We start from the raw sequence: 13,621 nt of genomic DNA on the forward strand, positions 1-13,621 counted from the left end.
ACCCAGAGAGGTACGCTGTCGTAGGCGCAAACCTCGACAGCAAATAGGAAGGCGAGCTCGTCGATTTCCTCCATGAGAATCGGGACATCTTCGCATGGTCCCCCAAAGACATGCCAGGTGTACCGACGGAATTCGCCGAGCACAAGTTACATGTCCGATCTGATGCAAAGCCGGTCAGGCAGCCCCTGCGCCGCCTATCAGAAGAGAAGAGAAGAGTTGTCGGAGAAGAGATAGCCCGACTCCTAGCAGCCGGCTTCATTATGGAAGTGTTCTTTCCAGAATGGCTAGCAAATCCGGTCCTGGTACTGAAGAAGAACAAGCAGTGGCGAATGTGTATTGACTACACGAGCCTCAACAAGGCCTGCCCCAAGGACCCATTTGCTCTACCAAGAATCGATCAGGTGATAGACTCCACAGCCGGATGCGAGCTGTTGAGTTTTTTGGATGCATACTCAGGATATCACCAGATCAAGCTGAACCCGGCTGACAGACTGAAGACCGCCTTCATCACGCCGTTTGGAGCCTTCTGCTACCTCACCATGACGTTCGGCTTAAGGAATGCCGGCGCCACCTTTCAGCGTTGCATGCAGAAGTGCCTCCTCAAGCAGCTCGGCAGGAACGCCCACGTCTACGTGGATGACGTGGTGGTGAAGACGGAAAAGCGGGAACACTGCTGGAAGACCTCAAGGAGACCTTTGAGAACCTGCGCCGGTTCCAGATCAAGCTCAATCCCGAGAAGTGTGTCTTCGGAGTACCAGCCGGCCAGCTCCTTGGCTTCCTGGTCTCTGAACGCGGCATAGAATGCAACCCAGTAAAGATCAAGGCCATTGAGAGAATGGAGGTACCCAGCCGACTGCTGGATGTGCAGAAGTTCACCGGCTGCTTGGCGTCCATCAGCCGATTCATCAGTCGGCTGGGCGAGAAAGCTCTCCCCTTATACCAACTCATGAAGAAGACCACTTTTTTCGAGTGGAACCATAAGGCGGACGAAGCTTTTCTCCAGTTGAAGAAGATGCTGACTACTCCACCCGTCCTGGCGGCTCCGACTCCCAAGGAACCTATGCTCCTGTACATCGCCGCCACCAGCCGGGTAGTCAGCACGGTCATTGTAGTGGAACGCAAGGAGGAAGGCAAGGCGCTACCTATCCAGAGACCGGTATATTACCTGAGCGAGGTACTGTCGACCTCCAAGCAGAACTACCCCCACTACCAGAAGATGTGCTATGGCGTACACTTTGCTGCCAAGAAATTGAAGCCTTACTTTCAAGAGCATCCAATCACGGTGGTCTGCACGGCCCCACTTGCCGAGATCATTGGTAGCCGAGATGCTTCTGGCCGAGTGGCCAAGTGGGCCATAGAGCTGGCTCCTACACCATCCACTACCAGCCCCGCACCGCTATCAAGTCACAAGCACTGGCCGACTTCCTCGTCGACTGGGCCGAGACCCAGTACCTACCTCCAGCGCCTGATTCCACCCATTGGCGGATGCATTTCGACGGCTCCAAGATGCGCACTGCTTGGGAGCCGGCGTCGTCCTCACCTCTCCCAAAGGCGACAAGCTCAAATACGCGCTGCAAATCCACTTTGCCGCCTCCAATAACGTCGCCGAGTACGAGGCGCTCATTCACGGGCTCCGGCTTGCCAAAGAACTTGGCATCCGCCGGATCTTGTGTTATGGCGACTCGGACTTAGTGGTCCAGCAATCATCTGGCGACTGGGACGCGAAAGATGCAAACATGGCGAGTTACCGTTTCCTCGTGCAGCAACTCAGCGGGTATTTCGAAGGGTGCGAGTTCCTCCATGTGCCAAGAAACGACAACGACCAAGCAGATGCCTTGGCACGAATCGGCTCTACCCGCCAAGCAATACCATCTGGCGTCGCCCTTCAACGCCTCCTCAAGCCGTCTGTCAAGCCTTCACCAGAATCAGACTCCATTTTTGTGCCGGCTCCTCCCGAAGACGTCGGATCCGACTCCAGAGCTCCGGCAGTCGGTACGGGATTTTGGCGGATGACTCCAAAGCCGCCACAGTCGAAACCCGGCCCGGGGACTGCGGTGGCGGACTCGAAGACTCCAGAACTCGGCCCAAGGACCGCGCCAGTCGGCCTGGGGACTTCATTAACCCAGCAAGCGTGTTGACTCCAACCCGCCGCCTCCCAGCCCAACCGCCCTCGTCCAAGTCGCAGTTCTGGCAGTCGAAGAAATAGCAGCACCCTCATGGGCCCAGCCCATCCTCAAATTCCTGGTGAACAAAGAGCTGCCGACTGATGAGACCTCAGCTCGGCAAATACAACGCCGGGCGGCAGCCTACACCATAGTCAACAGAGAGCTGGTCAGGCGCAGCGTCACTGGTGTCTACCAGCGCTGCGTAGAGCCAGAGCAAGGCCAAGCGATTCTCAAAGACATCCATCAAGGCGAGTGCGGCCACCATGCGGCTTCAAGAGCACTCGTCGCCAAAGCCTTTCGACACGGTTTCTTCTGGCCAACTGCCTTGGAAGAGGCCAAGGAGTTGGTCCAAAAATGCAAAGGGTGCCAGAAGTTCAGCTCCAAGCCGCACCAGCCAGCTTCTGCACTCAAGACCATCCCCATTGCCTGGCCTTTCGCAGTTTGGGGTCTAGACATGGTGGGACCATTCAAGAACACGAGGTGGCTTAACTCACTTACTTGTCGCAGTGGACAAGTTCACCAAGTGGATAGAAGCAAAGCCAATCAAGAACTGAACGGTCCGACTGCCGTAACTTTCATCTCCGATATCACAATTCGGTACGGCATACCACAACATCATCACCGACAACGGCACAAATTTTGCCAAAGGCGCCTTGGCCCGTTTCTGCGCAACACAGGGCATCCGACTGGACCTAGCGTCCGTCGCCCATCCACAGTCAAACGGCCAGGTGGAGCGAGCAAACGGCCTCATCCTGTCCGGCATCAAGCCCCGGCTGATCGAGCCTCTGGAGCGCTCGGCTGGCTGCTGGCTCGATGAGCTCAGCCGTCCTCTGGAGTCTGCGCACGACTCCAAACAAGTCAACCGGCTTCACGCCTTTCTTCCTCGTCTACGGTGCCGAAGCCGTCATCCCAACGGACATAGAGTTCGACTCCCCACGAGTCACCATGTACACCGAGGAGGAAGCAGAAGAAGCACGACAAGACGGCGTCGATCTGCTGGAAGAGGGCCGGCTGTTGGCACTCAGCCGGTCCAGCATCTACCAGCAGAGCCTGCGCCGATACCACAACAGGAAGGTCAGGCCAAGATCTTTCCAAGAAGGCGACCTTGTGCTCCGGCTGATCCAGCGAACAGCCGGCCAGCACAAGCTGTCGGCGCCTTGGGAAGGCCCTTTCATCATCAGCAAAGTACTGGGCAACGACTCCTACTACCTGATTGACGCTCAGAAGCCCCGAGCACGCAAGAGGGACGACTCCGGCAAGGAGACAGAGCGGCCATGGAATGCAAATCTCCTCCGAAGATTTTACAGTTGATGCAGTATGTACCACGCTACCTTTTGTATTAAAGTACCAAGACTTCGGGCCCCCCGAGACGAGCTCGGGGACTGCCCTCTTTTGTCTGTATGATAAAAATTATGCCTACAAGTATGTTACTCTTTGTCATGCCGCTTGGCACCGGGCTCGACAAGTCGGCCCGGGGACTTGCCGCCTTGCACTATGAAATGCTTCCTGCAGCCGGACAAGTAGTGTGTAACACCTAAACCGTCTTCTGTCAGAAGCCGCAGCTCGCAGAGCGACTGTACGGTGGGCAGAGGTAAGGTAGAATGCTTCGCATGAAAAATGGTAAGGACTCAAAGCATAAAACATAGCTCAAGACGGCTTCCAGCCTTTCTCGCAAACCGACTCTCGATAGTCGGATTGCCGCTTCTATTCAACTTGCTCAAAACTCTTAAAAACGGCTAAGTACTTGCTTTCCCAAAGTAGCCAAGCACTTGATCCAGCGACAGTCCGCAGAGCGGCTGTCCGATTGGCAAGGCAGGCAACTAAGAGAAAGCGGCAAAGGAAAAAAGCCAAAAGAGCAATGAGCAAGAAAAGATAGAACTCGGATAAATATATTTACATAACATAGGCCCTTGGCCGAATTTCGAGAAGTTCAAAATACACCCCGCGGGTGGAATTGTGCGAATTAACAAGTTCTTCAAAGACTACTGAAGCAGATAAAATAAAAAGGATACAGCGGCAGCTTAGGAAGCAGCAGACGGATTCGGAGGGTCGGAGGAGGCGCCAGCGTCAGGCGTCGGGGCGGCCGGCTGGCTAGTCTCGGCTTGATCGCCTCCGGCGGAGTCGGGTCGGTCGCACGCGGCTCGTTGCTGGAGGCGCAGTCGAGCTGAGGCTGGCCGTCTGCTCCGTCTTCTGGTGCCTCCGCCTCGCCTCCGTCCTCCGCCTCGCCCTCTTCCTCGACGCTGGAGCCAATCACCTCCGCCGAGTCCTCGCCGTAGTCTGGGTTCATCCCAAACCACTCCGGCGGTACCTCCTCGCCGTCTTCAGACCGCTCGGGGACGAAGATGCTGGTGTCGGTGTACTCGGCGATCGCCGCAGCACGCTTGACGAGGGCGTCTTCCGCAGCTGCCAGCTCCGGCTGGGCCTCCGACCGAAAGTGGCCAGCCGGTCTAGATCCAGCCCCGGATACCATGCCTTGACGAACTCCAAGGCCCGGCGCGCTCCAGCTCGGGCCAAAGATCCCTTCCACGCCTCAAGACGACCAGCCGCGACCTCTAGCCAGTCGGCCGTCAGGCTGGGGGTGCGCGGAGCCTGCTTGTCCGGCCACAGGGCGGCAATCGCCTGGGCACCAACACGCTGAAGCCGGCGCAACATCCGATGAGCTGGCCAAAGGCGATCCTCGATGCTCAGGATGTGTCCGTCAAGAGTTCGGGGGCGTCGGTGGCAATCTTTGCGCCCTCCGCCCTCTGACCTTCACGGTCAGCCTCGATGGCTTGGATGGCGGCCCGCGACTGCCCAGGAAAGAAGTCTGCAAAGACAGGAAGAAACGAAGAAGCAAGTCAAAAAACAGGAGTCGGCACGACTTAAATCAGCAGCTCGAAGAAAGAAAATAAAGAAACTCACCATCAACGATGTCTTCGATCTCATGGAAGCCGGAGGCCAGCATCGCCTCCTTGTCAGACCAGGAGGAGCGCTCGCTCGCGAACTCGGCCAGGAGGGCGGTCTCCGTCTCCTCCGCCTCCCTCTGCGTCTTCACAAGCAGCTCCTTCTGCTCTGCCAATTGAGTAGCCAGCAGATCGCGCTCCGTGGCGAGCTTGCTGCACTCCTCCTCTTTGGCGCGCAAAGCGGAGTTGGCGTCGCTCAGCTGCTGTTGAAGAGCAGCGTTGGCCCCTGAGAAGAAGAAAGAAAGAAGGCGTCAAGTCATCAGTAAAGAAGGTCGCCGGGGAGATCCGGCCCGACTGCTCAGCAGTCGGCCCGAATCTCGGGGACTACAGCCCGCGGGTGCGCCAGCGCGCCCCGCAAAGAAGGAAAAGGACTTACTCCGGCTCTCCGACAATCGGCGGTCCGCTTGCCCAGCTCTTCAAGTTACGGTTGAAGGCAGTGACGCGGAGGTTGTGGTAGTCCTGCGACAAGTTTCAGACAAAAAGTTAATACCCAGAGTTCATCAATTGGAGTTCCGGGCCGCCTGCTCAGCAGCCAGCCCGAAACTCGGGGACTACACCCAGTGGGTGCGCTGGCGCGCCCCCACAGAGAGGAACAAGAAAACAAAGACCAAAGGAAAAAACATACCCGGACGGCTGCCCGCGATGCAGGAACGCCTTGGTGCAACTCTGGAGAGCGTCGCCCTCAGCACGAAGCTTCGCCTGGACGTCCAGGAGCGCCTGGTTCAGCGGCCCTGTGCCGCCTCCTCGCACCCACCCAATGGGCGCGCGCTCGTCGCTTCGGCGTCTGGGTCGCCGAGCTGGCGGTGCGGCTTCCAGGGGGCGGGGTGCCGCGAAGTCGCCTTCTCCAGACGGCGCGCGTTGGTGAGCCGACCTGGAGGAGTAGCCTCGCCACGGCCTCGTCTTCGGTCGGCGGCACCGAGGGTCCGCTGGCTGCTTGCCTTGCGCACCTTCAGACGGCGGCGGAGGCGGCGGCGGAACGTTCACGTCCGGCGTAGAGGGGTCGCCGCCTTCCCTCTCCACACGGGGGTTCTCCCCGCGGCTTCCCCAGTCTGCCCCGTGAACTCCGGCGGCGCGCAGAGTTCAACGGGGTGACGAACACCGCCGACTGGCGGCGTGCGGCTTCCTCAGCCTGCCGCTTCATCGCGGCGGCGGCTTCGGCCTCCGCCAGTTTTTTCTTGGCGGAGGCCTCCGCCCTGTCGGCCTCCGCCTTCTCCAGGCGGAGGGCCTCTTCTTCGTTGCGCTTCTCCTGCGCATTCCGCTCCGTCGCCTCCCGGAGGTCAGCAGCGGGGTCAATCCGCCGAGTGGTGGCGGACGTCTCCGCTGACCCCATGACGGAGGCGGCGGTGACCCTCTCAAGAGAGAGGGGAGCCCTGAAGCAAGAGGGGCAAGCAGAGACTCAGACAAAGTCACAAAGAAAGAATAAAACTTTGAAGACAGAATACTCACGGGAGACCAATGGCGGCTTCTTCACTTCCTTACGGAAGCGGATGGCCTTCGCGCCGCCTCGTCCCGCCGGGTCGCCGCAGCCGAACCTTGGGCTTCTTCGGCCGACTGCCGAACAAGGTCGGCACGGCCCTGCGCTTCTTCCCGCCGCCTGGAGCGCCCGGCCGGCAGAAGAGCCCGCGCCAGGCTGGCTGCTCCTGGCCGATGGCGAGGGGCGACTTCTCCCTCGGCATCCTCGTCAGGCCATTCGGCGAAAGTGGCCGAAGGCCTGAAGTCGCCTGCTGTTCCTCCTCCTCCCTTGGCGTCGTCTTCCAGAGCCGCCGCCCCCAGATCAGAGTCGTCGACGTCGCTCTCCGCCCGGTCGGCGAGGAACTCGCGGGCCGGCCCCGAGGTACCAGCTGGCGAGTGGAGGAGGGGATTCTAACCAAAGCTGACTGGTCAAAACAAACTCGGCAGGAAAGAAGACAGTCCAAAGAGAGAAAGGAAAGGCAACTCACCACGGGCGGGGAGTTGGCACGGGAGTACGGCTCCTTGCCGAACCGCCAATCCTCCAGGAGCTTGCTGTCCGAGAGGTAGTTAACCATGAAGGCACCTCTTCGTGAGGCATGTCCTTGGTGCACATCCGACTCGGGTCACGGTGCCCGCTCATCTGGCATATCATGTGGGGGAGGCCTTGGAGTGGGAGAACTCGGCGCGCCACGAAGGCGGCCAGCAGGTCTGGACCAGTCAGCCCTCCGACTGCGTCAGCACTCGGAGTCGCGTGATGGCGCCGGCTCCCGCAGGCGTCAGCGACTTGGCCCGGTACGATACCAGTTAGGCAGTCGCCCAGCCGGCGGGCCGGCTTCGTAGGCCGGCAGGTTGACCCAGTCCGCCCTCGCGGAGGCGTTCCTGACGTAGAAGTAAGATCTCTGCCACATCTTCACCGACTTTATCAGTGATATGGAGGGGAAGGGATTGTCGGCCCCGACCTTCGCACGACGATGAAAGCGCCGCATTGAGCCGGCACGCCCGCAGCCTGGTGCCGAGCTTGGAGAAGAAGAACTCCCCCAGAGCTCGAGGGTGGAGAGGACTTCGAGGAAGCTTTCGCACAAGGCCACGAAGGCGGACAGCAGCACCACTGCGTTGGGGGTGAGGTGGTGCGGCTGGAGGCCGTAGAACTCCAGGAAGGATCGGAAGAAACTGCTTGCCGGCAGCCCCAACCCGCGCAGGCAGTGCGAGCGGAAGATAACCCGCTCGCCCTCCTGCGGCGCGGGGGAAATCTCCCCCTTCGGCGCAAGACGCACCTGCACGCGATCCTCGCCGGGGAGCCGACGAGTCCGGCGGAGGAACTCGATGTGGTCTTCATGAACATCGGAGCCGTCCCAGGTGCCGGAGTGCACAGGGGGAGGCGCGGCGGCGGAGGAAGAACTCATCGCGAGCAGTCGCCGCAGCGTTCACCGGAGCTTGGGCGCGCGGCGGAGCGAAGAAGAAGAGGAAGGAGGAGAGCGAGGAGCAGCAAGAAGGAAGAGAGCGAGGAGTAGTGGGAAGGAGGGGCGCGCGTGCCCTGCTTTACCCCCTACTTATAGCCCTGTGGGCTGCGAAGCCGAGGGGGCGGTCGTGGGGATTTACTACGCCCACGGCCCCACGACACCCACGATCCACGATAAAGTTACTGTGCGCAGTAACTCCACGGGAATCCCAACCATCCACTGGGGCCGCAGCGGACCGCTCGGGCGCCGAGGCGCGATAGTGGCGGGCCCCGCCTATGGGCCTGTCCCGTCGCGTGCGTAGGCTGGCAGGATGGCCCAGCCACGTGCCATCGCATGACAGGCCTAGAATGGGCGGCGGCCTGGAGGCTTAGCTAGCACGCCACTTAAATCCCGCCGCGACGTTCGAAATACTGAGGGAGTCGGAACTGAGTGAGTCTGAATCGAGCGAGTCCGACTCCTTCTAGTCGGCCCGGCAGAAGTCCATCAAAGACCATGTGTGGAGCACCCGGAAAGAGAAACTGCTGAGGCTTCTCGGCCGATCGTCCGCGGTGCCTCACCAGCTTCAGGGACTACTGTCGGAGTAATAGGCCACGGGTAGGCCAACCCAAGCCCCAGAACCTTTCAAGACATCGGGGCAGGCTGCACCCCTCAAGACCCCAGGACGAAGAGCCGCCTTCTGAGGAGTCGACGGCAAGACGACCGACTGCCCGCTCACGGCCGAGTCCCAGGGACGACTTCAGGATAAAGCCGACTCCCGACTGGCGACTTCCAGAGAAGCCGGCTTTGGGGAGTCGGCCTGTAACTCCAAAGAACCCCATGACCTCACCAAAGGGGACGGGGCAGGGGTGTGGCTACAGCGAAGCCCACCCCCGCCCCTTACCAAGGGCAGGCATGGCCACAGCACGCCGTACCCCGGAAGATCTCCGTGCGGCGTGGCACTGTTGCCATGCCGGCCCTGACATCAGCACCGCAAGGCCGAATCCTGCACCCACGATGGCTTGTCTGTACGGCCGAGAGGCATCAGGCACCACCAGTCAGTGAGACCTCAGGAGACGGCAGGAGAACCACCAGTCGGACCCGTCGGGAGTCGGCCCGGGGGAGTCGGCCGAGCCCTCCCCCGGGGCCCACGCGCCATTAATCAGGATGTGATGGGGAGTGGCAATAGTGATCACCTGCCAGGCGGCGGGGCTGTTGCCACGACCTCATGATCAAGCCCGCGTCATCAGAAGCACGGCTACAGTAATCAGCAGCCGGCAAGACCCACCCGCGGCGGACGCGGCCTGTCAGCTCCGTACTAGGCCAGTCGGCGGGCCCCGGCGGTCGGCAGAGAAGACGGAGGCCAGAGGCACCGACGGCTGGGCCCGCGCCCAGTCGGTTTACAATTGTACCCCTGGGGGTTAGGCCTATATAAACCCCCAGGGAACCCATGCAAAAGGTTGGAACCCATTAGCTCTAGACCAGATCATATAGAAGGGAGAGAGCTAGCCTTGCCCTCTCCTACCTCCAAGAAACAGCTCAAGGAGCAACCATGTAAACACTTTGCCATAGTGATCATGCAGAGACCCTGCAGAGCAGCAGTAGGGGTATTATCTCCTCGGAGAGCCCTGAAGCTGGGTAAGATTCGCCAGCGTGCATGTCTTCGCCTCATCCCGTTTTCAGGCACCGGCGACGTTCTACTCGCCCCCACCATGATAAGCCATCCTTTGGCATATGTCGCACCAAACCCCTGACAACCTTTTTGCAAAATTGTCGTAGTTTCCTTCCTATCCGTTAGATATAAATCGGACGGCCTATATTGCAGGATGGCAGGCACACCATCATCACCAACTCGTCTATACTGTGTTAAAAACAACTATGTTTTTCATAATTATATATGTTATATATACTCCCCTTGATTTTTCTTATGTATAAAGTTGTGATATAAAAGATTTGTATATTTCTTTACAGAGGGAGTATCTCTCTGTCAAAAATAATTTTTTGTGTAACTAGTTACTCTTGTCTTTCTACTTCCTGTCGCTGATATGTGGGGCATCCGGCGATGGGGTCCACGTGCCATATGCACAAATTAGAGTGCACAACTGCACGGTAGACACACCCCGGTCGTAGTGCTGCAGTAATGCCCAATGAGCCATCAAATCACAAACCCCCCTTTCCAGCTTTAGCAGTAAGCTGGACGGATGAAGCGGTAATATTTCACTGGGCCTGAATCCCCTTCTCCCTCGTATGCTTGTTCAGAGAAAACCCCCTCTCGGCGATTGCATAGGGTTTTCTCATGGAGAACCAAGTACGAATTCTTCATCCATCCTCGATAAATCCAAGCGACCTTGTCGTGGGTAATCCTAGGATGGCAGCCGCCGCCGTTGATGCATTTTTCTTCCTACTAAATCTATTGTGTTCCATTTGCAGTGCCCAAAGTGCGAGGACCCTACAGGTTTCTGCGCCCTCGGCGAGATGCCACACTTGTTCCTTCTCATCCTAACACAAGATTTTAAGGCACGCATAGTATGTTCCTAGAATCCTCTTTTCTATCCGGGAAGGTGGGGTTTTTTTGAACATGCTATCGACTAATTTGGAAATTTGGATTGCTATATTTGGATAAAAGGTACTACCAGTACGATGGTCAACACTGACGTGAAGGAGGAAGTTATTTCGAGATTTGGATAGGGAATACCGTGTGTTCTCATATTATTTTTCCTGCAGTGCATTATTTGCTCTGCCAGAACAAATGTACTCAAGATGCTCAGCCTTGGCATAACTGAAGACACCAGTTTAATGGCCAAAGTGAAGACAAGCCATGGATATAAGTTCTGAGTTGGGTTCATGAACCAAGAAAATCGCTACTTTTTTTATGGCCGAACTTGGATAAACTTTCTCAAGTGTTACAGACTGAAAGTTGGTGCACAAATGTTGAGGGAAATAGCAGAACCTGGTCTCATCTACACTCTAATCTTCCAACCCGACGTCGTTCCAATTGTTCATCCATGTTTGTTTTGTATCTGGGTCTTGCTTGTTGCCTCGATTACTTCTTAATCCACCTATTCTATCTAACTAATCACAATTTAACTTTAGAAGTAGCAACGAATCTCTCACCAAGATGCTACTTATAACTAATGTTTTCTTATAATTGGTGGCACGTGTAGGTTTTTTCAGAGTTAAGCATGCTGCTCGTTTGTTATTCTGTAACAACTCGGCTGTTACTGATGGCACCGAAGTTGACTGGGACGACATCCACAAGTTCCTACACTTTATTGATCGTCTTGAGGTCCTTGTGGGGAGTTTCAATGGTGCAAGGCCATGTGGGATATGTGTGCCACTGCTGCACTCGTTGAACATGTCCATCTGTGCCGAGAAATTTATGGTACGAGCTGTTTTCTGTTATATTGTTGTTCATAAACTATTGCTTATACACAGTTTTACAGCTGTGATCTTGAAACAGAAACTGGCTAGTTTTATTGTTCCTAAACAGATGCCTGACCATGGTCGGGTCAGGCTTGTGCTTGGTCACAACATGATGTTTATGTCTACCTACTCCATTCCCCTTGGAGGTGAAAAGATACTTATTCATGGGTGGTCTCAAATAATGTAGGCCCGTCCATCTTGGACAATAGGACAAAATATTATGTTCCTGCTTTTCCATGGCTCTAAAGCGAATATCCTGTTTATTGACCACATTGCGAGATGAAGCCACTTTCAGAAGGTTGTGGATGCGTGGGGTGGCGCCTAGGCCTTGTCCTAGGGCTTGGCGGCCTCACCCTTGGTTAACTATAGGCCGAGTAGCACTGTTTGAGGCATGCTTTGTACGGTTGAACCTGTATAAGTACTCATACTGCTTTCAGCTATGGTTGTTAAGTGCCCCTGCTGGTTTCAGTTAAGGTTGTTAAGTACTCCTACTGCTTTTACAGTCTGCCATGTTTCTTCAGTCCTGTATTCCTCCAGCCGCCAATACCAAACCAGCGTCGACGGGGCCACCTGCTTCCGTCTCCCATGGCTGGCTGTGCCTCAGCGCACGCATCGCCACCCCACCATTTCCTAAATCTTTAACGCCGACGTACGAGGCCTCGCCGTCGTCCTCCGCGCGCTTTGGTGCGCTCGCCGCTGTGCCGCCCTCTCGCATTGTCAACATGGTCAACAAACAACAGGAATCGGCAGAAGTACGTGGAGAGGATGATAGTACGGGCCCACCATGTCAGCGTAAGGAAAAATAAAATGCTTCCTCCTAGTGTTTTGCTGACATTTAGGACCCACGACATTGTGAGCATATATAGTCAATATACAAGAGAACGGCACAAGATCGGCTAACACCTAGGATGTAACTGCTCAAGCAGTATTTTTTTGTTATTGTTGAGACGGAGCAGGGTTTGAACTGGGTTGTGGCCCGTCTAGCCCAAGCTTATATTTTATGTTCACCATGTGACTAGCCCAGCTATTTTTTCTTTGTGAAAATGAGCCCAGTTAATTTTTTCTGAAGAATACCCAATCCAGGCCTATTTATTTTTCTACGCCCTGATGGGCTGCAACTCTTTCAAGACCCCTGCAAATCTTGAAAGTAATATGAAATTGGTTGTAAATATAAAAAACAGATGACAAATTGGCAATTACTTTATAATTTCTGAATTTTTTCACATTTTTAGATTCCTATTTCACTGGCCATTAACCTAATTTAAATATATCTTCACAATACTTTAAATCTGGCTTGATATTTCGGTATTAAAAATAGTTTGGAACCCACAGAAATATGCAAAATTGGCCCTGGCCAACCAAAGAAAACGGACTGCAATAAATTGCATAAGAAGTCGCAATGAGCTATATATAAATTATTAAAAAGGAGGGAATGGTCTGACTTATGGGCCTATTAAGTAGACGCGTATGCAATATTTTTTTAGTTATTATATACGTCAACAAACGATTCTAGCAGACGTAATTGTTGGATGTCAATCCAACGGCCGTCGTGTTTCTTCAATCTCTGATGTTCTTGCTCCAGCCGCCAAATCCAGCACCGGCGGGACCGCCTGCTCCTGCCTCCCATGCAGGCCTCACCGCCCCCTACTACTCCAACCGCTGGCCAGGGCATCCCTCTACTCACCCATACCCCCTTTTATTCTGCGGCGATGCTAGCCTCACACCGTAGCCGAACCAGTGAACCCTCGTACTCCTCTCCGCCTGGGCATCCACTGCCGCGTCTTCCCCGGCCCCGGGTCGTCCCCTTCCTAGGCCTCGCCGTCATCCACCGCCCTAGTGCTCTCGGCGTGGCGTAGTCAACATGGTCATGGAATGACTTCCATCGGAAGAGTACTGTCATGGAGAGGCTGACGGCTGGGTCCACGGCAGCTGCAAGGAAGTGCCACCTTATTACATGGAAAATAATTATTCCTCCACCTGACAGTAGGGATCCACCGGATGGGCCACCGTATTTGGTGAAAAAACGTTTCCCCTGACTACTGGGACCCACCGGACGGGCCATCGTATTTCACAAAAAAAGGTTCCCCCCGCTGTCAGCTCGGACCCACCGGAAGTGCCACCTTATTACACACAAAAAATGAATACTCCCCCTGCTTGTTGGCACCCACCTTGGTGGGAGGCTGACTTGTGGGCCTACTAAGTT

The sequence above is a fragment of the Triticum urartu genome, chromosome 6 (assembly GCF_003073215.2).
Source record: "Triticum urartu cultivar G1812 chromosome 6, Tu2.1, whole genome shotgun sequence".
NCBI lineage: Eukaryota > Viridiplantae > Streptophyta > Magnoliopsida > Poales > Poaceae > Triticum > Triticum urartu.